The sequence below is a fragment of the Amia ocellicauda genome, chromosome 16, assembly GCF_036373705.1.
Source record: "Amia ocellicauda isolate fAmiCal2 chromosome 16, fAmiCal2.hap1, whole genome shotgun sequence".
NCBI lineage: Eukaryota > Metazoa > Chordata > Actinopteri > Amiiformes > Amiidae > Amia > Amia ocellicauda.
In genome coordinates, this window is record NC_089865.1 from 27,766,331 (window position 1) to 27,788,388 (window position 22,058).

A 22,058-nucleotide genomic window follows, 5' to 3' on the forward strand; every position below is an offset into this window, starting at 1 on the left:
CAACAGAACACACACAAACTTTGGACATCAACATACTTTGAACACCACTGTTTCACGGGACACTCTTTCGCCCTGAGACCTCGTGGCGCAACGGTAGCGCGTCTGACTCCAGATCAGAAGGGTGCGTGTTCGATTCACGTCGGGGTCAGTGTTTTGTACAACGGGAAGGCCCAACGCCAGAGTTCCAATAAAAAGTCCACAAGCGGCAACGTAAATTCACAAAGCACCTAAATGTCACTGATTTTGCCAGACTCACACTTGCCATTAGGAACAAAGGGATCTACGTAGCCATGCACTTTGAACTATTGCTGCCACCTGTCCGCTGCGAATGTGCAACTAAAGGTTTTGCATTGGCCGGGAATCGAAGCCAGGTCAACTGCTGGGAAGGCAGCTATGCTTGCCACTATACCACCGACGCTGCCGTTGATCTGCCAACCAAAGTCAAATTCCACATGAATGTGAAGCCAGCATTGCGTGCCAGAATGACATCATTTTTCCATTTGGCAAAGCATAGATGTTTGCGAAAGCAACCGTTGGATGCACTTTCATGTTCATGACTGCGGAGGGAGCTTCTCCATGCAACATAGCAGCTTTTTCATTTCACAATACCATTACCTTTCCTGGGGTAGCATAACATGGAATTGAACACCAGGCAGAAAAGCTAACTGCTCTAGGTGAGGCTTGAACTCACAACCTCGGCATGACACGGGCTGCGTACTGCTCTATAAGTACCGTGCGCTAACCGATTGCGCCACTAGAGCCAGAAAACTGGTGCAAGAAAGGATGTATAGCCGCGTCCCACTGAGTCACAAGAAAGCCAAGGGAAGTTGGTAGATTGACATGCATCCATGTTTACCATGTCGAATGCCAGTGTTCCTAGTGTTCCACATTAGCCCAATTTGTGAAGGAAAGATATGTGGACAAGATTGACTTTCCTGAGAAACTGTGTGCTAGAAAATGGATGAAAGTTAATGGGATGAACAGTCACAGAAATTCACAAGTCAGCTCTTCACCTTGACACGAAGCCATACATAGACTTTTCAAAATCCAGGCCATCTTTCCATACTCAATTTATGAGTAAGATATGGACCTAACCACACGATTCAAGTACCAGTGTGGGGAAACAAGAGGGGAAGCGCAGCATGTCGGGTGCACCAGCCGGGAATCGAACGCGAGTCACAAGAATGGGAATCTTGTATGATACCACTACACGACTGGCACTGCTGCAAAGTAGCGCTTTTCAGGCTTTCCACTGGAGTGACAGTGATTCCAAAACCTCCATCTCAATCGCTGTGAGTCCAATCTTGCTGCTTCTTGAATTCCTCAGCAACACAGATGAAACGTTCAAACAATCTTTTCATTTTCATTCGATTCACTTTGCATTTTACAAAAGAGGAAAAACGTGGAAGTAACTGAACCAGCTTCATCCGGACTTTGGGTCATGCGTGGGTTTAAAGTTACGACATGAAAATCAATGAAACGGACTTCCCAGTGCTTTCAGAGTGTAGAAATGACAGTTTGAGTGTTTTTTTTGGAAGGAGATACAAGGTTTTTTAGCAGCCTCTCGCCGGTGGGGATGTAACTCAGTGGTAGAGTGCATGTATGAGGTCCCCGCGTTCAATCCTTGGCATCTCCAGGCCGTCTTTTAACTTAGGAAGTAGTGAAGAAATCGGGAGCCTGGGATTAATCACTCGTTCTCGTTTAGGGCTTATACGCACTCTGTGCCGTCATTCTCAGAGAAATGTGTATGCATGCAAAGTGAAAAGTGAAAGAAACGACGAGATGGCAAGCACCCACAGCTGGTCCAATTGGAGTGCCCTCGAAAGGCTAGAGCGTTTTGTTTACGGCACCGTGAACCTCTCGAACTTCATGTTGACGCACATACGATCTAAAACCCACGTCTTGTCCACGTCTGTAGGTGAAGTCATAGACAGACAGTTGTCAAAGCAAGGGAATTATTGGGCACTGATGCCAGGTGTGATACCTATGAGGTACACGGACTAACAGCGAGCTATAGGCTCTGCTATGCTGAGTGTTGCTTCGTGGATAGAGCGACTATCTCGCTAGTAGTAGTAATCAAAGCATTCCACTGCCTAACCCAACAGAACACACACAAACTTTGGACATCAACATACTTTGAACACCACTGTTTCACGGGACACTCTTTCACCCTGAGACCTCGTGGCGCAACGGTAGCGCGTCTGACTCCAGATCAGAAGGGTGCGTGGTCGATTCACGTCGGGTTCAGTGTTTTGTACAACGGGAAGGCCCAACGCCAGAGTTCCAATAAAAAGTCCACAAGCGGCAAGGTAAATTCACAAAGCACCTAAATGTCACTGATTTTGCCAGACTCACACTTGCCATTAGGAACAAAGGGATCTACGTAGCCATGCACTTTGAACTATTGCTGCCACCTGTCCGCTGCGAATGTGCAACTAAAGGTTTTGCATTGGCCGGGAATCGAAGTCAGGTCAACTGCTGGGAAGGCAGCTATGCTTGCCACTATACCACCAACGCTGCCGTTGATCTGCCAACCAAAGTCAAATTCCACATGAATGTGAAGCCAGCATTGCGTGCCAGAATGACATCATTTTTCCATTTGGCAAAGCATAGATGTTTGCGAAAGCAACCGTTGGATGCACTTTCCTGTTCATGACTGCGGAGGGAGCTTCTCCATGCAACATAGCAGCTTTTTCATTTCACAATACCATTACCTTTCCTGGGGTAGCATTACATGAAATTGAACACCAGGCAGAAAAGCTAACTGCTCTAGGTGAGGCTTGAACTCACAACCTCGGCATGACACAGGCTGCGTACTGCTCTATAAGTACCGTGCGCTAACCGATTGCGCCACTAGAGCCAGAAAACTCGTCCAAGAAAGGATGTATTGCCGCGTCCCACTGAGTCACAAGAAAGCCAAGGGAAGTTGGTAGATTGACATGCATCCATGTTTACAATTTCGAATGTCAGTGTTCCTAGTGTTCCACATTAGCCCAATTTGTGAAGGAAAGATATGTGGACAAGATTGACTTTCCTGAGAAACTGTGTGCTAGAAAATGGATGAAAGTTAATGGGATGAACAGTCACAGAAATTCACAAGTCAGCTTTTCACCTTGACACGAAGCCATACATAGACTTTTCAAAATCCAGGCCATCTTTCCATACTCAATTTATGAGTAAGATATGGACCTAACCACACGATTCAAGTACCAGTGTGGGGAAACAAGAGGGGAAGCGCAGCATGTCGGGTGCACCAGCCGGGAATCGAACGCGAGTCACAAGAATGGGAATCTTGTATGATACCACTACACGACTGGCACTGCTGCAAAGTAGCGCATTTCAGGCTTTCCACTGGAGTGACAGTGATTCCAAAACCTCCATCTCAATCGCTGTGAGTCCAATCTTGCTGCTTCTTGAATTCCTCAGCAACACAGATGAAACGTTCAAACAATCTTTTCATTTTCATTCGATTCACTTTGCATTTTACAAAAGAGGCAAAACGTGGAAGTAACTGAACCAGCTTCATCCGGACATTGGGTCATGCGTGGGTTGAAAGTTACGACATGAAAATCAATGAAACGGACTTCCCAGTGCTTTCAGAGTGTAGAAATGACAGTTTGAGTGTTTTTTTTGGAAGGAGATACAAGGTTTGCGAGCAGCCTCTCGCCGGTGGGGATGTAACTCAGTGGTAGAGTGCATGTATGAGGTCCCCGCGTTCAATCCTTGGCATCTCCAGGCCGTCTTTTAACTTAGGAAGTAGTGAAGAAATCGGGAGCCTGGGATTAATCACTCGTTCTCGTTTAGGGCTTATACGCACTCTGTGCCGTCATTCTCAGAGAAATGTGTATGCATGCAAAGTGAAAAGTGAAAGAAACGACGAGATGGCAAGCACCCACAGCTGGTCCAATTGGAGTGCCCTCGAAAGGCTAGAGCGTTTTGTTTACGGCACCGTGAACCTCTCGAACTTCATGTTGACACACATACGATCTAAAACCCACCGCTTGTCCACGTCTGTAGGTGAAGTCATAGACAGACAGTTGTCAAAGCAAGGGAATTATTGGGCACTGATGCCAGGTGTGATACCTATGAGGTACACGGACTAACAGCGAGCTATAGGCTCTGCTATGCTGAGTGTTGCTTCGTGGATAGAGCGACTATCTCGCTAGTAGTAGTAATCAAAGCATTCCACTGCCTAACCCAACAGAACACACACAAACTTTGGACATCAACATACTTTGAACACCACTGTTTCACGGGACACTCTTTCACCCTGAGACCTCGTGGCGCAACGGTAGCGCGTCTGACTCCAGATCAGAAGGGTGCGTGGTCGATTCACGTCGGGTTCAGTGTTTTGTACAACGGGAAGGCCCAACGCCAGAGTTCCAATAAAAAGTCCACAAGCGGCAAGGTAAATTCACAAAGCACCTAAATGTCACTGATTTTGCCAGACTCACACTTGCCATTAGGAACAAAGGGATCTACGTAGCCATGCACTTTGAACTATTGCTGCCACCTGTCCGCTGCGAATGTGCAACTAAAGGTTTTGCATTGGCCGGGAATCGAAGTCAGGTCAACTGCTGGGAAGGCAGCTATGCTTGCCACTATACCACCAACGCTGCCGTTGATCTGCCAACCAAAGTCAAATTCCACATGAATGTGAAGCCAGCATTGCGTGCCAGAATGACATCATTTTTCCATTTGGCAAAGCATAGATGTTTGCGAAAGCAACCGTTGGATGCACTTTCCTGTTCATGACTGCGGAGGGAGCTTCTCCATGCAACATAGCAGCTTTTTCATTTCACAATACCATTACCTTTCCTGGGGTAGCATTACATGGAATTGAACACCAGGCAGAAAAGCTAACTGCTCTAGGTGAGGCTTGAACTCACAACCTCGGCATGACACAGGCTGCGTACTGCTCTATAAGTACCGTGCGCTAACCGATTGCGCCACTAGAGCCAGAAAACTCGTCCAAGAAAGGATGTATAGCCGCGTCCCACTGAGTCACAAGAAAGCCAAGGGAAGTTGGTAGATTGACATGCATCCATGTTTACAATTTCGAATGTCAGTGTTCCTAGTGTTCCACATTAGCCCAATTTGTGAAGGAAAGATATGTGGACAAGATTGACTTTCCTGAGAAACTGTGTGCTAGAAAATGGATGAAAGTTAATGGGATGAACAGTCACAGAAATTCACAAGTCAGCTTTTCACCTTGACACGAAGCCATACATAGACTTTTCAAAATCCAGGCCATCTTTCCATACTCAATTTATGAGTAAGATATGGACCTAACCACACGATTCAAGTACCAGTGTGGGGAAACAAGAGGGGAAGCGCAGCATGTCGGGTGCACCAGCCGGGAATCGAACGCGAGTCACAAGAATGGGAATCTTGTATGATACCACTACACGACTGGCACTGCTGCAAAGTAGCGCATTTCAGGCTTTCCACTGGAGTGACAGTGATTCCAAAACCTCCATCTCAATCGCTGTGAGTCCAATCTTGCTGCTTCTTGAATTCCTCAGCAACACAGATGAAACGTTCAAACAATCTTTTCATTTTCATTCGATTCACTTTGCATTTTACAAAAGAGGCAAAACGTGGAAGTAACTGAACCAGCTTCATCCGGACATTGGGTCATGCGTGGGTTGAAAGTTACGACATGAAAATCAATGAAACGGACTTCCCAGTGCTTTCAGAGTGTAGAAATGACAGTTTGAGTGTTTTTTTTGGAAGGAGATACAAGGTTTGCGAGCAGCCTCTCGCCGGTGGGGATGTAACTCAGTGGTAGAGTGCATGTATGAGGTCCCCGCGTTCAATCCTTGGCATCTCCAGGCCGTCTTTTAACTTAGGAAGTAGTGAAGAAATCGGGAGCCTGGGATTAATCACTCGTTCTCGTTTAGGGCTTATACGCACTCTGTGCCGTCATTCTCAGAGAAATGTGTATGCATGCAAAGTGAAAAGTGAAAGAAACGACGAGATGGCAAGCACCCACAGCTGGTCCAATTGGAGTGCCCTCGAAAGGCTAGAGCGTTTTGTTTACGGCACCGTGAACCTCTCGAACTTCATGTTGACACACATACGATCTAAAACCCACCGCTTGTCCACGTCTGTAGGTGAAGTCATAGACAGACAGTTGTCAAAGCAAGGGAATTATTGGGCACTGATGCCAGGTGTGATACCTATGAGGTACACGGACTAACAGCGAGCTATAGGCTCTGCTATGCTGAGTGTTGCTTCGTGGATAGAGCGACTATCTCGCTAGTAGTAGTAATCAAAGCATTCCACTGCCTAACCCAACAGAACACACACAAACTTTGGACATCAACATACTTTGAACACCACTGTTTCACGGGACACTCTTTCACCCTGAGACCTCGTGGCGCAACGGTAGCGCGTCTGACTCCAGATCAGAAGGGTGCGTGGTCGATTCACGTCGGGTTCAGTGTTTTGTACAACGGGAAGGCCCAACGCCAGAGTTCCAATAAAAAGTCCACAAGCGGCAAGGTAAATTCACAAAGCACCTAAATGTCACTGATTTTGCCAGACTCACACTTGCCATTAGGAACAAAGGGATCTACGTAGCCATGCACTTTGAACTATTGCTGCCACCTGTCCGCTGCGAATGTGCAACTAAAGGTTTTGCATTGGCCGGGAATTGAAGTCAGGTCAACTGCTGGGAAGGCAGCTATGCTTGCCACTATACCACCAACGCTGCCGTTGATCTGCCAACCAAAGTCAAATTCCACATGAATGTGAAGCCAGCATTGTGTGCCAGAATGACATCATTTTTCCATTTGGCAAAGCATAGATGTTTGCGAAAGCAACCGTTGGATGCACTTTCCTGTTCATGACTGCGGAGGGAGCTTCTCCATGCAACATAGCAGCTTTTTCATTTCACAATACCATTACCTTTCCTGGGGTAGCATTACATGGAATTGAACACCAGGCAGAAAAGCTAACTGCTCTAGGTGAGGCTTGAACTCACAACCTCGGCATGACACAGGCTGCGTACTGCTCTATAAGTACCGTGCGCTAACCGATTGCGCCACTAGAGCCAGAAAACTGGTCCAAGAAAGGATGTATAGCCGCGTCCCACTGAGTCACAAGAAAGCCAAGGGAAGTTGGTAGATTGACATGCATCCATGTTTACAATTTCGAATTACAGTGTTCCTAGTGTTCCACATTAGCCCAATTTGTGAAGGAAAGATATGTGGACAAGATTGACTTTCCTGAGAAACTGTGTACTAGAAAATGGATGAAAGTTAATGGGATGAACAGTCACAGAAATTCACAAGTCAGCTCTTCACCTTGACACGAAGCCATACATAGACTGTTCAAAATCCAGGCCATCTTTCCATACTCAATTTATGAGTAAGGTATGGACCTAACCACACGATTCAAGTACCAGTGTGGGGAAACAAGAGGGGAAGCGCAGCATGTCGGGTGCACCAGCCGGGAATCGAACGCGAGTCACAAGAATGGGAATCTTGTATGATACCACTACACGACTGGCACTGCTGCAAAGTAGCGCTTTTCAGGCTTTCCACTGGAGTGACAGTGATTCCAAAACCTCCATCTCCATCGCTGCGAGTCCAATCTTGCTGCTTCTTGAATTCCTCAGCAACACAGATGAAACGTTCAAACAATCTTTTCATTTTCATTCGATTCACTTTGCATTTTACAAAAGAGGCAAAACGTGGAAGTAACTGAACCAGCTTCATCCGGACATTGGGTCATGCGTGGGTTTAAAGTTACGACATGAAAATCAATGAAACGGACTTCCCAGTGCTTTGAGAGTGTAGAAATGACAGTTTGAGTGTTTTTTTTGGAAGGAGATACAAGGTTTGCGAGCAGCCTCTCGCCGGTGGGGATGTAGCTCTGTGGTAGAGTGCATGTATGAGGTCCCCGCGTTCAATCCTTGGCATCTCCAGGCCGTCTTTTAACTTAGGAAGTAGTGAAGAAATCGGGAGCCTGGGATTAATCACTCGTTCTCGTTTAGGGCTTATACGCACTCTGTGCCGTCATTCTCAGAGACATGTGTATGCATGCAAAGTGAAAAGTGAAAGAAACGACGAGATGGCAAGCACCCACAGCTGGTCCAATTGGAGTGCCCTCGAAAGGCTAGAGCGTTTTGTTTACGGCACCGTGAACCTCTCGAACTTCATGTTGACGCACATACGATCTAAAACCCACGTCTTGTCCACGTCTGTAGGTGAAGTCATAGACAGACAGTTGTCAAAGCAAGGGAATTATTGGGCACTGATGCCAGGTGTGATACCTATGAGGTACACGGACTAACAGCGAGCTATAGGCTCTGCTATGCTGAGTGTTGCTTCGTGGATAGAGCGACTATCTCGCTAGTAGTAGTAATCAAAGCATTCCACTGCCTAACCCAACAGAACACACACAAACTTTGGACATCAACATACTTTGAACACCACTGTTTCACGGGACACTCTTTCGCCCTGAGACCTCGTGGTGCAACGGTAGCGCGTCTGACTCCAGATCAGAAGGGTGCGTGTTCGATTCACGTCGGGGTCATGGTTTTGTACAACGGGAAGGCCCAACGCCAGAGTTCCAATAAAAAGTCCACAAGCGGCAACGTAGATTCACAAAGCACCTAAATGTCAATGATTTTGCCAGACTCACACTTGCCATTAGGAACAAAGGGATCTACGTAGCCATGCACATTGAACTATTGCTGCCACCTGTCCGCTGCGAATGTGCAACGAAAGGTTTTGCATTGGCCGGGAATCGAAGCCAGGTCAACTGCTGGGAAGGCAGCTATGCTTGCCACTATACCACCAACGTTGCCGTTGATCTGCCAACCAAAGTCAAATTCCACATGAATGTGAAGCCAGCATTGCGTGCCAGAATGACATCATTTTTCCATTTGGCAAAGCATAGATGTTTGTGAAAGCAACCGTTGGATGCACTTTCCTGTTCATGACTGCGGAGGGAGCTTCTCCATGCAACATAGCAGCTTTTTCATTTCACAATACCATTACCTTTCCTGGGGTAGCATTACATGGAATTGAACACCAGGCAGAAAAGCTAACTGCTCTAGGTGAGGCTTGAACTCACAACCTCGGCATGACACGGGCTGCGTACTGCTCTATAAGTACCGTGCGCTAACCGATTGCGCCACTAGAGCCAGAAAACTGGTCCAAGAAAGGATGTATAGCCGCGTCCCACTGAGTCACAAGAAAGCCAAGGGAAGTTGGTAGATTGACATGCATCCATGTTTACCATGTCGAATGCCAGTGTTCCTAGTGTTCCACATTAGCCCAATTTGTGAAGGAAAGATATGTGGACAAGATTGACTTTCCTGAGAAACTGTGTGCTAGAAAATGGATGAAAGTTAATGGGATGAACAGTCACAGAAATTCACAAGTCAGCTCTTCACCTTGACACGAAGCCATACATAGACTGTTCAAAATCCAGGCCATCTTTCCATACTCAATTTATGAGTAAGGTATGGACCTAACCACACGATTCAAGTACCAGTGTGGTGAAACAAGAGGGGAAGCGCAGCATGTCGGGTGCACCAGCCGGGAATCAAACGCGAGTCACAAGAATGGGAATCTTGTATGATACCACTACACGACTGGCACTGCTGCAAAGTAGCGCTTTTCAGGCTTTCCACTGGAGTGACAGTGATTCCAAAACCTCCATCTCCATCGCTGCGAGTCCAATCTTGCTGCTTCTTGAATTCCTCAGCAACACAGATGAAACGTTCAAACAATCTTTTCATTTTCATTCGATTCACTTTGCATTTTACAAAAGAGGCAAAACGTGGAAGTAACTGAACCAGCTTCATCCGGACATTGGGTCATGCGTGGGTTTAAAGTTACGACATGAAAATCAATGAAACGGACTTCCCAGTGCTTTGAGAGTGTAGAAATGACAGTTTGAGTGTTTTTTTTGGAAGGAGATACAAGGTTTGCGAGCAGCCTCTCGCCGGTGGGGATGTAGCTCTGTGGTAGAGTGCATGTATGAGGTCCCCGCGTTCAATCCTTGGCATCTCCAGGCCGTCTTTTAACTTAGGAAGTAGTGAAGAAATCGGGAGCCTGGGATTAATCACTCGTTCTCGTTTAGGGCTTATACGCACTCTGTGCCGTCATTCTCAGAGACATGTGTATGCATGCAAAGTGAAAAGTGAAAGAAACGACGAGATGGCAAGCACCCACAGCTGGTCCAATTGGAGTGCCCTCGAAAGGCTAGAGCGTTTTGTTTACGGCACCGTGAACCTCTCGAACTTCATGTTGACGCACATACGATCTAAAACCCACGTCTTGTCCACGTCTGTAGGTGAAGTCATAGACAGACAGTTGTCAAAGCAAGGGAATTATTGGGCACTGATGCCAGGTGTGATACCTATGAGGTACACGGACTAACAGCGAGCTATAGGCTCTGCTATGCTGAGTGTTGCATCTTGGATAGAGCGACTATCTCGCTAGTAGTAGTAATCAAAGCATTCCACTGCCTAACCCAACAGAACACACACAAACTTTGGACATCAACATACTTTGAACACCACTGTTTCACGGGACACTCTTTCGTCCTGAGACCTCGTGGCGCAACGGTAGCGCGTCTGACTCCAGATCAGAAGGGTGCGTGTTCGATTCACGTCGGGGTCAGTGTTTTGTACAACGGGAAGGCCCAACGCCAGAGTTCCAATAAAAAGTCCACAAGCGGCAACGTAAATTCACAAAGCACCTAAATGACACTGATTTTGCCAGACTCACACTTGCCATTAGGAACAAAGGGATCTACGTAGCCATGCACTTTGAACTATTGCTGCCACCTGTCTGCTGCGAATGTGCAACTAAAGGTTTTGCATTGGCCGGGAATCGAAGCCAGGTCAACTGCTGGGAAGGCAGCTATGCTTGCCACTATACCACCAACGCTGCCGTTGATCTGCCAACCAAAGTCAAATTCCACATGAATGTGAAGCCAGCATTGCGTGCCAGAATGACATCATTTTTCCATTTGGCAAAGCATAGATGTTTGCGAAAGCAACCGTTGGATGCACTTTCCTGTTCATGACTGCGGAGGGAGCTTCTCCATGCAACATAGCAGCTTTTTCATTTCACAATACCATTACCTTTCCTGGGGTAGCATTACATGGAATTGAACACCAGGCAGAAAAGCTAACTGCTCTAGGTGAGGCTTGAACTCACAACCTCAGCATGACAAGAGCTGCGTACTGCTCTATAAGTACCGTGCGCTAACCGATTGCGCCACTAGAGCCAGAAAACTGGTCCAAGAAAGGATGTATAGCCGCGTCCCACTGAGTCACAAGAAAGCCAAGGGAAGTTGGTAGATTGACATGCATCCATGTTTACCATGTCGAATGCCAGTGTTCCTAGTGTTCCACATTAGCCCAATTTGTGAAGGAAAGATATGTGGACAAGATTGACTTTCCTGAGAAACTGTGTGCTAGAAAATGGATGAAAGTTAATGGGATGAACAGTCACAGAAATTCACAAGTCAGCTCTTCACCTTGACACGAAGCCATACATAGACTGTTCAAAATCCAGGCCATCTTTCCATACTCAATTTATGAGTAAGGTATGGACCTAACCACACGATTCAAGTACCAGTGTGGTGAAACAAGAGGGGAAGCGCAGCATGTCGGGTGCACCAGCCGGGAATCGAACGCGAGTCACAAGAATGGGAATCTTGTATGATACCACTACACGACTGGCACTGCTGCAAAGTAGCGCTTTTCAGGCTTTCCACTGGAGTGACAGTGATTCCAAAACCTCCATCTCCATCGCTGCGAGTCCAATCTTGCTGCTTCTTGAATTCCTCAGCAACACAGATGAAACGTTCAAACAATCTTTTCATTTTCATTCGATTCACTTTGCATTTTACAAAAGAGGCAAAACGTGGAAGTAACTGAACCAGCTTCATCCGGACATTGGGTCATGCGTGGGTTTAAAGTTACGACATGAAAATCAATGAAACGGACTTCCCAGTGCTTTGAGAGTGTAGAAATGACAGTTTGAGTGTTTTTTTTGGAAGGAGATACAAGGTTTGCGAGCAGCCTCTCGCCGGTGGGGATGTAGCTCTGTGGTAGAGTGCATGTATGAGGTCCCCGCGTTCAATTTTGGCATCTCCAGGCCGTCTTTTAACATAGGAAGTAGTGAAGAAATCGGGAGCCTGGGATTAATCACTCGTTCTCGTTTAGGGCTTATACGCACTCTGTGCCGTCATTCTCAGAGACATGTGTATGCATGCAAAGTGAAAAGTGAAAGAAACGACGAGATGGCAAGCACCCACAGCTGGTCCAATTGGAGTGCCCTCGAAAGGCTAGAGCGTTTTGTTTACGGCACCGTGAACCTCTCGAACTTCATGTTGACGCACATACGATCTAAAACCCACGTCTTGTCCACGTCTGTAGGTGAAGTCATAGACAGACAGTTGTCAAAGCAAGGGAATTATTGGGCACTGATGCCAGGTGTGATACCTATGAGGTACACGGACTAACAGCGAGCTATAGGCTCTGCTATGCTGAGTGTTGCTTCGTGGATAGAGCGACTATCTCGCTAGTAGTAGTAATCAAAGCATTCCACTGCCTAACCCAACAGAACACACACAAACTTTGGACATCAACATACTTTGAACACCACTGTTTTACGGGACACTCTTTTGCTCTGAGACCTCGTGGCGCAACGGTAGCGCGTCTGACTCCAGATCAGAAGGGTGCGTGTTCGATTCACGTCGGGGTCAGTGTTTTGTACAACGGGAAGGCCCAACGCCAGAGTTCCAATAAAAAGTCCACAAGCGGCAACGTAAATTCACAAAGCACCTAAATGTCACTGATTTTGCCAGACTCACACTTGCCATTAGGAACAAAGGGATCTACGTAGCCATGCACTTTGAACTATTGCTGCCACCTGTGCGCAGCGAATGTGCAACTAAAGGTTTTGCATTGGCCGGGAATCAAAGCCAGGTCAACTGCTGGGAAGGCAGCTATGCTTGCCACTATACCACCAACGCTGCCGTTGATCTGCCAACCAAAGTCAAATTCCACATGAATGTGAAGCCAGCATTGCGTTCCAGAATGACATCATTTTTCCATTTGGCAAAGCATAGATGTTTGCGAAAGCAACCGTTGGATGCACTTTCCTGTTCATGACTGCGGAGGGAGCTTCTCCATGCAACATAGCAGCTTTTTCATTTCACAATACCATTACCTTTCCTGGGGTAGCATTACATGGAATTGAACACCAGGCAGAAAAGCTAACTGCTCTAGGTGAGGCTTGAACTCACAACCTCGGCATGACACAGGCTGCGTACTGCTCTATAAGTACCGTGCGCTAACCGATTGCGCCACTAGAGCCAGAAAACTGGTCCAAGAAAGGATGTATAGCCGCGTCCCACTGAGTCACAAGAAAGCCAAGGGAAGTTGGTAGATTGACATGCATCCATGTTTACCATGTCGAATGCCAGTGTTCCTAGTGTTCCACATTAGCCCAATTTGTGAAGGAAAGATATGTGGACAAGATTGACTTTCCTGAGAAACTGTGTGCTAGAAAATGGATGAAAGTTAATGGGATGAACAGTCACAGAAATTCACAAGTCAGCTCTTCACCTTGACACGAAGCCATACATAGACTGTTCAAAATCCAGGCCATCTTTCCATACTCAATTTATGAGTAAGGTATGGACCTAACCACACGATTCAAGTACCAGTGTGGTGAAACAAGAGGGGAAGCGCAGCATGTCGGGTGCACCAGCCGGGAATCGAACGCGAGTCACAAGAATGGGAATCTTGTATGATACCACTACACGACTGGCACTGCTGCAAAGTAGCGCTTTTCAGGCTTTCCACTGGAGTGACAGTGATTCCAAAACCTCCATCTCCATCGCTGCGAGTCCAATCTTGCTGCTTCTTGAATTCCTCAGCAACACAGATGAAACGTTCAAACAATCTTTTCATTTTCATTCGATTCACTTTGCATTTTACAAAAGAGGCAAAACGTGGAAGTAACTGAACCAGCTTCATCCGGACATTGGGTCATGCGTGGGTTTAAAGTTACGACATGAAAATCAATGAAACGGACTTCCCAGTGCTTTGAGAGTGTAGAAATGACAGTTTGAGTGTTTTTTTTGGAAGGAGATACAAGGTTTGCGAGCAGCCTCTCGCCGGTGGGGATGTAGCTCTGTGGTAGAGTGCATGTATGAGGTCCCCGCGTTCAATCCTTGGCATCTCCAGGCCGTCTTTTAACTTAGGAAGTAGTGAAGAAATCGGGAGCCTGGGATTAATCACTCGTTCTCGTTTAGGGCTTATACGCACTCTGTGCCGTCATTCTCAGAGACATGTGTATGCATGCAAAGTGAAAAGTGAAAGAAACGACGAGATGGCAAGCACCCACAGCTGGTCCAATTGGAGTGCCCTCGAAAGGCTAGAGCGTTTTGTTTACGGCACCGTGAACCTCTCGAACTTCATGTTGACGCACATACGATCTAAAACCCACGTCTTGTCCACGTCTGTAGGTGAAGTCATAGACAGACAGTTGTCAAAGCAAGGGAATTATTGGGCACTGATGCCAGGTGTGATACCTATGAGGTACACGGACTAACAGCGAGCTATAGGCTCTGCTATGCTGAGTGTTGCATCTTGGATAGAGCGACTATCTCGCTAGTAGTAGTAATCAAAGCATTCCACTGCCTAACCCAACAGAACACACACAAACTTTGGACATCAACATACTTTGAACACCACTGTTTCACGGGACACTCTTTCGTCCTGAGACCTCGTGGCGCAACGGTAGCGCGTCTGACTCCAGATCAGAAGGGTGCGTGTTCGATTCACGTCGGGGTCAGTGTTTTGTACAACGGGAAGGCCCAACGCCAGAGTTCCAATAAAAAGTCCACAAGCGGCAACGTAAATTCACAAAGCACCTAAATGACACTGATTTTGCCAGACTCACACTTGCCATTAGGAACAAAGGGATCTACGTAGCCATGCACTTTGAACTATTGCTGCCACCTGTCTGCTGCGAATGTGCAACTAAAGGTTTTGCATTGGCCGGGAATCGAAGCCAGGTCAACTGCTGGGAAGGCAGCTATGCTTGCCACTATACCACCAACGCTGCCGTTGATCTGCCAACCAAAGTCAAATTCCACATGAATGTGAAGCCAGCATTGCGTGCCAGAATGACATCATTTTTCCATTTGGCAAAGCATAGATGTTTGCGAAAGCAACCGTTGGATGCACTTTCCTGTTCATGACTGCGGAGGGAGCTTCTCCATGCAACATAGCAGCTTTTTCATTTCACAATACCATTACCTTTCCTGGGGTAGCATTACATGGAATTGAACACCAGGCAGAAAAGCTAACTGCTCTAGGTGAGGCTTGAACTCACAACCTCGGCATGACACGGGCTGCGTACTGCTCTATAAGTACCGTGCGCTAACCGATTGCGCCACTAGAGCCAGAAAACTGGTTCAAGAAAGGATGTATAGCCGCGTCCCACTGAGTCACAAGAAAGCCAAGGGAAGTTGGTAGATTGACATGCATCCATGTTTACCATGTCGAATGCCAGTGTTCCTAGTGTTCCACATTAGCCCAATTTGTGAAGGAAAGATATGTGGACAAGATTGACTTTCCTGAGAAACTGTGCTAGAAAATGGATGAAAGTTAATGGGATGAACAGTCACAGAAATTCACAAGTCAGCTCTTCACCTTGACACGAAGCCATACATAGACTGTTCAAAATCCAGGCCATCTTTCCATACTCAATTTATGAGTAAGGTATGGACCTAACCACACGATTCAAGTACCAGTGTGGGGAAACACGAGGGGAAGCGCAGCATGTCGGGTGCACCAGCCGGGAATCGAACGCGAGTCACAAGAATGGGAATCTTGTATGATACCACTACACGACTGGCACTGCTGCAAAGTAGCGCTTTTCAGGCTTTCCACTGGAGTGACAGTGATTCCAAAACCTCCATCTCCATCGCTGCGAGTCCAATCTTGCTGCTTCTTGAATTCCTCAGCAACACAGATGAAACGTTCAAACAATCTTTTCATTTTCATTCGATTCACTTTGCATTTTACAAAAGAGGCAAAACGTGGAAGTAACTGAACCAGCTTCATCCGGACATTGGGTCATGCGTGGGTTGAAAGTTACGACATGAAAATCAATGAAACGGACTTCCCAGTGCTTTGAGAGTGTAGAAATGACAGTTTGAGTGTTTTTTTTGGAAGGAGATACAAGGTTTGCGAGCAAACTCTCGCCGGTGGGGATGTAGCTCTGTGGTAGAGTGCATGTATGAGGTCCCCGCGTTCAATCCTTGGCAACTCCAGGCCGTCTTTTAACTTAGGAAGTAGTGAAGAAATCGGGAGCCTGGGATTAATCACTCGTTCTCGTTTAGGGCTTATACGCACTCTGTGCCGTCATTCTCAGAGACATGTGTATGCATGCAAAGTGAAAAGTGAAAGAAACGACGAGATGGCAAGCACCCACAGCTGGTCCAATTGGAGTGCCCTCGAAAGGCTAGAGCGTTTTGTTTACGGCACCGTGAACCTCTCGAACTTCATGTTGACGCACATACGATCTAAAACCCACGTCTTGTCCACGTCTGTAGGTGAAGTCATAGACAGACAGTTGTCAAAGCAAGGGAATTATTGGGCACTGATGCCAGGTGTGATACCTATAAGGTACACGGACTAACAGCGAGCTATAGGCTCTGCTATGCTGAGTGTTGCTTCGTGGATAGAGCGACTATCTCGCTAGTAGTAGTAATCAAAACATTCCACTGCCTAACCCAACAGAACACACACAAACTTTGGACATCAACATACTTTGAACACCACTGTTTCACGGGACACTCTTTCGCCCTGCGACCTCGTGGCGCAACGGTAGCGCGTCTGACTCCAGATCAGAAGGGTGCGTGTTCGATTCACGTCGGGGTCAGTGTTTTGTACAACGGGAAGGCCCAAAGCCAGAGTTCCAATAAAAAGTCCACAAGTGGCAACGTAAATTCACAAAGCACCTAAATGTCACTGATTTTGCCAGACTCACACTTGCCATTAGGAACAAAGGGATCTACGTAGCCATGCACTTTGAACTATTGCTGCCACCTGTCCGCTGCGAATGTGCAACTAAAGGTTTGAGAAGTTGGTAGATTGACATGCATCCATAATTACCATTTCGAATGCCAGTGTTCCTAGTGTTCCACATTAGCCCAATTTGTGAAGGAAAGATATGTGGACAAGATTGACTTTCCTGAGAAACTGTGTGCTAGAAAATGGATGAAAGTTAATGGGATGAACAGTCACAGAAATTCACAAGTCAGCTCTTCACCTTGACACGAAGCCATACATAGACTGTTCAAAATCCAGGCCATCTTTCCATACTCAATTTATGAGTAAGGTATAGACCTAACCACACGATTCAAGTACCAGTGTGGGGATACAAGAGGGGAAGCGCAGCATGTCGGGTGCACCAGCCGGGAATCGAACGCGAGTCACAAGAATGGGAATCTTGTATGATACCACTACACGACTGGCACTGCTGCAAAGTAGCGCTTTTCAGGCTTTCCACTGGAGTGACAGTGATTCCAAAACCTCCATCTCCATCGCTGCGAGTCCAATCTTGCAGCTTCTTGAATTCCTCAGCAACACAGATGAAACGTTCAAACAATCTTTTCATTTTCATTCGATTCACTTTGCATTTTACAAAAGAGGCAAAACGTGGAAGTAACTGAACCAGCTTCATCCGGACATTGGGTCATGCGTGGGTTTAAAGTTACGACATGAAAATCAATGAAACGGACTTCCCAGTGCTTTGAGAGTGTAGAAATGACAGTTTGAGTGTTTTTTTTGGAAGGAGATACAAGGTTTGCGAGCAGCCTCTCGCCGGTGGGGATGTAGCTCTGTGGTAGAGTGCATGTATGAGGTCCCCGCGTTCAATCCTTGGCATCTCCAGGCCGTCTTTTAACTTAGGAAGTTGTGACGAAATCGTGATCCTGGGATTAATCACTCGTTCTCGTTTAGGGCTTATACGCACTCTGTGCCGTCATTCTCAGAGACATGTGTATGCATGCAAAGTGAAAAATGAAAGAGACGACGAGATGGCAAGCACCCACAGCTGGTCCAATTGGAGTGCCCTCGAAAGGCTAGAGCGTTTTGTTTACGGCACCGTGAACCTCTCGAACTTCATGTTGACGCACATACGATCTAAAACCCACGTCTTGTCCACGTCTGTAGGTGAAGTCATAGACAGACAGTTGTCAAAGCAAGGGAATTATTGGGCACTGATGCCAGGTGTGATACCTATGAGGTACACGGACTAACAGCGAGCTATAGGCTCTGCTATGCTGAGTGTTGCTTCGTGGATAGAGCGACTATCTCGCTAGTAGTAGTAATCAAAGCATTCCACTGCCTAACCCAACAGAACACACACAAACTTTGGACACAAACTTTTGCCAGTGTTCCTAGTGTTCCACATTAGCCCAATTTGTGAAGGAAAGATATGTGGACAAGATTGACTTTCCTGAGAAACTGTGTGCTAGAAAATGGATGAAAGTTAATGGGATGAACAGTCACAGAAATTCACAAGTCAGCTCTTCACCTTGACACGAAGCCATACATAGACTGTTCAAAATCCAGGCCATCTTTCCATACTCAATTTATGAGTAAGGTATGGACCTAACCACACGATTCAAGTACCAGTGTGGGGAAACAAGAGGGGAAGCGCAGCATGTCGGGTGCACCAGCCGGGAATCGAACGCGAGTCACAAGAATGGGAATCTTGTACGATACCACTACACAACTGGCACTGCTGCAAAGTAGCGCTTTTCAGGCTTTCCACTGGAGTGACAGTGATTCCAAAACCTCCATCTCCATCGCTGCGAGTCCAATCTTGCTGCTTCTTGAAATCCTCAGCAATACAGATGAAACGTTCAAACAATCTTTTCATTTTCAGTCGATTCACTTTGCATTTTACAAAAGAGGCAAAACGTGGAAGTAACTGAACCAGCTTCATCCGGACATTGGGTCATGCGTGGGTTTAAAGTTACGACATGAAAATCAATGAAACGGACTTCCCAGTGCTTTGAGAGTGTAGAAATGACAGTTTGAGTGTTTTTTTTGGAAGGAGATACAAGGTTTGCGAGCAGCCTCTCGCCGGTGGGGATGTAGCTCTGTGGTAGAGTGCATGTATGAGGTCCCCGCGTTCAATCCTTGGCATCTCCAGGCCGTCTTTTAAATTAGGAAGTAGTGAAGAAATCGGGAGCCTGGGATTAATCACTCGTTCTCGTTTAGGGCTTATACGCACTCTGTGCCGTCATTCTCAGAGACATGTGTATGCATGCAAAGTGAAAAGTGAAAGAAACGACGAGATGGCAAGCACCCACAGCTGGTCCAATTGGAGTGCCCTCGAAAGGCTAGAGCGTTTTGTTTACGGCACCGTGAACCTCTCGAACTTCATGTTGACGCACATACGATCTAAAACCCACGTCTTGTCCACGTCTGTAGGTGAAGTCATAGACAGACAGTTGTCAAAGCAAGGGAATTATTGGGCACTGATGCCAGGTGTGATACCTATGAGGTACACGGACTAACAGCGAGCTATAGGCTCTGCTATGCTGAGTGTTGCTTCGTGGATAGAGCGACTATCTCGCTAGTAGTAGTAATCAAAGCATTCCACTGCCTAACCCAACAGAACACACACAAACTTTGGACATCAACATACTTTGAACACCACTGTTTCACGGGACACTCTTTCGCCCTGAGACCTCGTGGCGCAACGGTAGCGCGTCTGACTCCAGATCAGAAGGGTGCGTGTTCGATTCACGTCGGGGTCAGTGTTTTGTACAACGGGAAGGCCCAACGCCAGAGTTCCAATAAAAAGTCCACAAGCGGCAACGTAAATTCACAAAGCACCTAAATGTCACTGATTTTGCCAGACTCACACTTGCCATTAGGAACAAAGGGATCTACGTAGCCATGCACTTTGAACTATTGCTGCCACCTGTCCGCTGCGAATGTGCAACTAAAGGTTTTGCATTGGCCGGGAATCGAAGCCAGGTCAACTGCTGGGAAGGCAGCTATGCTTGCCACTATAACACCAACACTGCCGTTGATCTGCCAACCAAAGTCAAATTCCACATGAATGTGAAGCCAGCATTGCGTGCCAGAATGACTTCATTTTCCCACTTGGCAAAGCATAGATGTTTGCGAAAGCAACCGTTGGATGCACTTTCCTGTTCATGACTGCGGAGGGAGCTTCTCCATGCAACATAGCAGCTTTTTCATTTCACAATACCATTACCTTTCCTGGGGAAGCATTACATGGAATTGAACACCAGGCAGAAAAGATAACTGCTCTAGGTGAGGCTTGAACTCACAACCTCGGCATGACACGGGCTGCGTACTGCTCTATAAGTACCGTGCGCTAACCGATTGCGCCACTAGAGCCAGAAAACTTGCTCAAGAAAGGATGTATAGCCGCGTCCCACTGAGTCACAAGAAAGCCAAGAGAAGTTGGTAGATTGACATGCATCCATGTTTACCATTTCGAATTACAGTGTTCCTAGTGTTCCACATTAGCCCAATTTGTGAAGGAAAGATATGTGGACAAGATTGACTTTCCTGAGAAACTGTGTGCTAGAAAATGGATGAAAGTTAATGGGATGAACAGTCACAGAAATTCACAAGTCAGCTCTTCACCTTGACACGAAGCCATACATAGACTGTTCAAAATCCAGGCCATCTTTCCATACTCAATTTATGAGTAAGGTATGGACCTAACCACACGATTCAAGTACCAGTGTGGGGAAACAAGAGGGGAAGCGCAGCATGTCGGGTGCACCAGCCGGGAATCGAACGCGAGTCACAAGAATGGGAATCTTGTATGATACCACTACACGACTGGCACTGCTGCAAAGTAGCGCTTTTCAGGCTTTCCACTGGAGTGACAGTGATTCCAAAACCTCCATCTCCATCGCTGCGAGTCCAATCTTGCTGCTTCTTGAATTCCTCAGCAACACAGATGAAACGTTCAAACAATCTTTTCATTTTCATTCGATTCACTTTGCATTTTACAAAAGAGGCAAAACGTGGAAGTAACTGAACCAGCTTCATCCGGACATTGGGTCATGCGTGGGTTTAAAGTTACGACATGAAAATCAATGAAACGGACTTCCCAGTGCTTTGAGAGTGTAGAAATGACAGTTTGAGTGTTTTTTTTGGAAGGAGATACAAGGTTTGCGAGCAGCCTCTCGCCGGTGGGGATGTAGCTCTGTGGTAGAGTGCATGTATGAGGTCCCCGCGTTCAATCCTTGGCATCTCCAGGCCGTCTTTTAACTTAGGAAGTAGTGAAGAAATCGGGAGCCTGGGATTAATCACTCGTTCTCGTTTAGGGCTTATACGCACTCTGTGCCGTCATTCTCAGAGACATGTGTATGCATGCAAAGTGAAAAGTGAAAGAAACGACGAGATGGCAAGCACCCACAGCTGGTCCAATTGGAGTGCCCTCGAAAGGCTAGAGCGTTTTGTTTACGGCACCGTGAACCTCTCGAACTTCATGTTGACGCACACACGATCTAAAACCCACGTCTTGTCCACGTCTGTAGGTGAAGTCATAGACAGACAGTTGTCAAAGCAAGGGAATTATTGGGCACTGATGCCAGGTGTGATACCTATGAGGTACACGGACTAACAGCGAGCTATAGGCTCTGCTATGCTGAGTGTTGCTTCGTGGATAGAGCGACTATCTCGCTAGTAGTAGTAATCAAAGCATTCCACTGCCTAACCCAACAGAACACACACAAACTTTGGACATCAACATACTTTCAACACCACTGTTTCACGGGACACTCTTTCACCCTGAGACCTCGTGGCGCAACGGTAGCGCGTCTGACTCCAGATCAGAAGGGTGCGTGTTCGATTCACGTCGGGGTCAGTGTTTTGTACAACGGGAAGGCCCAACGCCAGAGTTCCAATAAAAAGTCCACAAGCGGCAACGTAAATTCACAAAGCACCTAAATGTCAATGATTTTGCCAGACTCACACTTGCCATTAGGAACAAAGG

At 46.7% G+C, this 22,058-nt stretch overlaps 20 non-coding genes across 20 annotated transcripts; 11 read left to right on the forward strand and 9 right to left on the reverse strand.

Annotated features, from left to right (window-relative positions):
* The first annotated feature begins 76 nt into the window (after positions 1–76).
* On the forward strand, positions 77–148 carry trnaw-cca (transfer RNA tryptophan (anticodon CCA)). The gene has a single exon. It is a non-coding gene; the product is annotated as a tRNA-Trp (tRNA).
* Positions 149–666: 518 nt separating this feature from the next.
* Positions 667–761, reverse strand: trnai-uau (transfer RNA isoleucine (anticodon UAU)). Its single transcript has 2 exons — positions 724–761; positions 667–702 (listed from the first exon to the last, which is right to left on the reverse strand). It is a non-coding gene; the product is annotated as a tRNA-Ile (tRNA).
* A 1,414-nt stretch (positions 762–2,175) lies between these two features.
* Positions 2,176–2,247, forward strand: trnaw-cca (transfer RNA tryptophan (anticodon CCA)). Its single transcript has one exon. It is a non-coding gene; the product is annotated as a tRNA-Trp (tRNA).
* A 518-nt stretch (positions 2,248–2,765) lies between these two features.
* trnai-uau (transfer RNA isoleucine (anticodon UAU)) lies at positions 2,766–2,860 on the reverse strand. The gene is made up of 2 exons: positions 2,823–2,860; positions 2,766–2,801 (listed from the first exon to the last, which is right to left on the reverse strand). It is a non-coding gene; the product is annotated as a tRNA-Ile (tRNA).
* Positions 2,861–4,274: 1,414 nt separating this feature from the next.
* Positions 4,275–4,346, forward strand: trnaw-cca (transfer RNA tryptophan (anticodon CCA)). The gene has a single exon. It is a non-coding gene; the product is annotated as a tRNA-Trp (tRNA).
* A 518-nt stretch (positions 4,347–4,864) lies between these two features.
* Positions 4,865–4,959, reverse strand: trnai-uau (transfer RNA isoleucine (anticodon UAU)). Its single transcript has 2 exons — positions 4,922–4,959; positions 4,865–4,900 (listed from the first exon to the last, which is right to left on the reverse strand). It is a non-coding gene; the product is annotated as a tRNA-Ile (tRNA).
* A 1,414-nt stretch (positions 4,960–6,373) lies between these two features.
* Positions 6,374–6,445, forward strand: trnaw-cca (transfer RNA tryptophan (anticodon CCA)). The gene has a single exon. It is a non-coding gene; the product is annotated as a tRNA-Trp (tRNA).
* Positions 6,446–6,963: 518 nt separating this feature from the next.
* On the reverse strand, positions 6,964–7,058 carry trnai-uau (transfer RNA isoleucine (anticodon UAU)). Its single transcript has 2 exons — positions 7,021–7,058; positions 6,964–6,999 (listed from the first exon to the last, which is right to left on the reverse strand). It is a non-coding gene; the product is annotated as a tRNA-Ile (tRNA).
* A 1,414-nt stretch (positions 7,059–8,472) lies between these two features.
* Positions 8,473–8,544, forward strand: trnaw-cca (transfer RNA tryptophan (anticodon CCA)). The gene has a single exon. It is a non-coding gene; the product is annotated as a tRNA-Trp (tRNA).
* Positions 8,545–9,062: 518 nt separating this feature from the next.
* trnai-uau (transfer RNA isoleucine (anticodon UAU)) lies at positions 9,063–9,157 on the reverse strand. Its single transcript has 2 exons — positions 9,120–9,157; positions 9,063–9,098 (listed from the first exon to the last, which is right to left on the reverse strand). It is a non-coding gene; the product is annotated as a tRNA-Ile (tRNA).
* A 1,414-nt stretch (positions 9,158–10,571) lies between these two features.
* Positions 10,572–10,643, forward strand: trnaw-cca (transfer RNA tryptophan (anticodon CCA)). The gene has a single exon. It is a non-coding gene; the product is annotated as a tRNA-Trp (tRNA).
* A 518-nt stretch (positions 10,644–11,161) lies between these two features.
* Positions 11,162–11,256, reverse strand: trnai-uau (transfer RNA isoleucine (anticodon UAU)). The gene is made up of 2 exons: positions 11,219–11,256; positions 11,162–11,197 (listed from the first exon to the last, which is right to left on the reverse strand). It is a non-coding gene; the product is annotated as a tRNA-Ile (tRNA).
* A 1,413-nt stretch (positions 11,257–12,669) lies between these two features.
* Positions 12,670–12,741, forward strand: trnaw-cca (transfer RNA tryptophan (anticodon CCA)). The gene has a single exon. It is a non-coding gene; the product is annotated as a tRNA-Trp (tRNA).
* Positions 12,742–13,259: 518 nt separating this feature from the next.
* trnai-uau (transfer RNA isoleucine (anticodon UAU)) lies at positions 13,260–13,354 on the reverse strand. The gene is made up of 2 exons: positions 13,317–13,354; positions 13,260–13,295 (listed from the first exon to the last, which is right to left on the reverse strand). It is a non-coding gene; the product is annotated as a tRNA-Ile (tRNA).
* Positions 13,355–14,768: 1,414 nt separating this feature from the next.
* Positions 14,769–14,840, forward strand: trnaw-cca (transfer RNA tryptophan (anticodon CCA)). The gene has a single exon. It is a non-coding gene; the product is annotated as a tRNA-Trp (tRNA).
* Positions 14,841–15,358: 518 nt separating this feature from the next.
* Positions 15,359–15,453, reverse strand: trnai-uau (transfer RNA isoleucine (anticodon UAU)). Its single transcript has 2 exons — positions 15,416–15,453; positions 15,359–15,394 (listed from the first exon to the last, which is right to left on the reverse strand). It is a non-coding gene; the product is annotated as a tRNA-Ile (tRNA).
* A 1,412-nt stretch (positions 15,454–16,865) lies between these two features.
* On the forward strand, positions 16,866–16,937 carry trnaw-cca (transfer RNA tryptophan (anticodon CCA)). The gene has a single exon. It is a non-coding gene; the product is annotated as a tRNA-Trp (tRNA).
* Positions 16,938–19,758: 2,821 nt separating this feature from the next.
* On the forward strand, positions 19,759–19,830 carry trnaw-cca (transfer RNA tryptophan (anticodon CCA)). Its single transcript has one exon. It is a non-coding gene; the product is annotated as a tRNA-Trp (tRNA).
* A 518-nt stretch (positions 19,831–20,348) lies between these two features.
* Positions 20,349–20,443, reverse strand: trnai-uau (transfer RNA isoleucine (anticodon UAU)). The gene is made up of 2 exons: positions 20,406–20,443; positions 20,349–20,384 (listed from the first exon to the last, which is right to left on the reverse strand). It is a non-coding gene; the product is annotated as a tRNA-Ile (tRNA).
* Positions 20,444–21,857: 1,414 nt separating this feature from the next.
* On the forward strand, positions 21,858–21,929 carry trnaw-cca (transfer RNA tryptophan (anticodon CCA)). The gene has a single exon. It is a non-coding gene; the product is annotated as a tRNA-Trp (tRNA).
* The last annotated feature ends 129 nt before the right edge of the window (positions 21,930–22,058 follow it).